Source organism: Elephantulus edwardii, unplaced genomic scaffold, assembly GCF_000299155.1.
Source record: "Elephantulus edwardii isolate Elephantulus edwardi_28Jun2011 unplaced genomic scaffold, EleEdw1.0 scaffold00172, whole genome shotgun sequence".
Classification (NCBI taxonomy): Eukaryota; Metazoa; Chordata; class Mammalia; order Macroscelidea; family Macroscelididae; genus Elephantulus; species Elephantulus edwardii.
This window is the reverse complement of record NW_006399922.1, coordinates 349,325-351,482: the sequence shown is the minus strand read 5'-3', so window position 1 is coordinate 351,482 and position 2,158 is coordinate 349,325. Positions and strand designations below refer to the sequence as shown.

Here is a 2,158-nt window from a genome sequence, read left to right as displayed (position 1 = left end):
TTGGGACAAATATAGTATTTGGTCACAAAGAGCAACAGGAGGTTATCTGCTGTGTCAGGAATGGGAAGAGTTTGGTATCCTGAGGAAAGTGCGGACACTGGACTCTATGATAATAAAGTGGAGGGGGTGAGGACAGGCATGCTCCATTCCCAGGAGGTGCTGGGAGGTTCGTGTATGCTGGGTGCCAAACACAACAAACAGCAAGGAACTGCCAAAGAAATTACTCCATTTGCAAACTCATTTTTGTGAAAGAGTTGGAGTAGCAACAGGAAGGGTTCCATGGAAGAGGTCCAGCTGGTATGGAGAAAACACACATTCAAGCACTGGAGTAACTATGGTTCTGCACTTGAAGTTGGTATTTGAAAGAAGTGCTCTCTGGTTGACTTGCAGAAGGCGATTTTTCTTCACAGAGAGGGCCAGAATATTTGGTTCTCTAGAAAGTTCTATTGGTCTTGACCTTGTCCTGTTTAGCTTTGTATTTTGAAGCATCTCTGGGTTCGCTGCTAGGATTGCTCCAGTCATCAGCTTCAGGTGTGGTCTTGTAATGGCACCATGCTGACTTATTAAAAACCGGAAGCCTCTCAAATGATTCACTTGAAAGAGCCTTCAAATAAATGACAGCATCAGTGCCCACTCCTTCCATGGAATACAGTTTTAGATCTCCCTGGAAATATCTGGCATGCAGACAAGAAATTGGCAGACCATAACCAAATCCAGCCAACGGGGCAGCTCTGGTGGGCTCCAGGCTAGGTCTGGGTGCAGTCGAATACATGTAGTTAATAAGGCGATCTATTTTTCGGAGTGGGACACCACCACCCTGGTCACTTATTTTAATGGATAAGTCTTCTTTGCCCAAGGTAACAAGAGTTTTAAAAGCTGGGTAGCCCTCTTTTCTATCTTCATATAACTCTACCATTGCTCTCATTGAGTTCTTGAACAACTCAAATAGCATGTGAAACAGGTGTGAGGGCACATAAACTACCTGAATAGGTTTGTCTGGAGCTTTGGCATTGAATTCTTCAACTTCCAGTTCTGGAGCTACCAAGTAATATTGTTCCCACAGCATCTTGGCTGTTTCATAGGCATCTTTCACCACTTCGGCCACATTACAGGTGGGATCAATGTTTCCTATATGTTTAGGCTGAGCAGGATTAGTGTCACCACCGAACAGAAGTGTGTGCTGGTTAATAAGCATGTGGAAAGAGATGCAACTGGTGTAAAATCGATCAAGAAAATATTGGATGTTACTGCTGATGAAAGGATCGAAACCAAACTTCTCTTTGTACTCAATCATGCCCTGTGCCATTGTTGGAACCACATCATTGTGTCTGTTTCAGACTTTAAGCTGGACTTGTAGAAAATTATCCAAGCCTTGTGGATCTTCAGGGCTCCTGTTTTCATATTCCAAAAGTTCTAGAAAGCTCTGCATATACCAGCTCTGCACCAAGCCCACGGAAGGTCGATTTAGCAAGTTGTCCGGCAGAAGGTTGACCTCTCTCATTGTATTTGCCAGTCGCACAGGCAGCTCCTTTCGGAGAAACATGTATGATGTTTTCTCACACGCATTGTCTCTCCCAAAGTCCAGAAACTCGGCCATAGTCTTTTTTAATTATTTGCTATGCACCAGAAATCTGGACAATGTTTAGGGATGATAGAAGGAGGATTGATGCCTTTGCGCTATGGTGCTGGTGAAGAGTATTGAATAGAAGGCTATAGATGACTATTAGAGCAAACAGGACCACCCTAGGGAGGGTAAAACCAGGGTGCTCCATTGAGGCAAGGATTCTGAAGCTTCATGTGACACGTTTTAAGCATATTGCCAGTAAGGATTGACCAGTCCTTAGGACAGGACATCATGCTGTGAAGGGTGAAGGGACAACTCAAAAGAGGAAAACCCCTGCTGAGATGGATTGACTCAGTGACTAAGGTAATGGGGGGGGGGGTTGTCAGAGACAATAAGGTTGGCTCAGGATACAGCAGTGTTCAGAGCTGTTGTACACAGGGTGACTATGAGCCACAAAGGACTCTACAGGACATAACAACAACAAATTTAAAATAGGCTGTTCTATCTTTATATCCACCTGATGGTATGCATAGGAATCAGATCGACTACATCTGTGGAAGGAACCGCTGGAGAAGCTCAATATCAGCTGTGAAA

At 44.3% G+C, this 2,158-nt stretch overlaps 1 pseudogene; it reads right to left on the bottom strand.

The window, feature by feature from the left end:
- Positions 1-433: 433 nt before the first annotated feature.
- LOC102845759 lies at positions 434-1,597 on the bottom strand (annotated as a pseudogene).
- Positions 1,598-2,158: the final 561 nt, after the last annotated feature.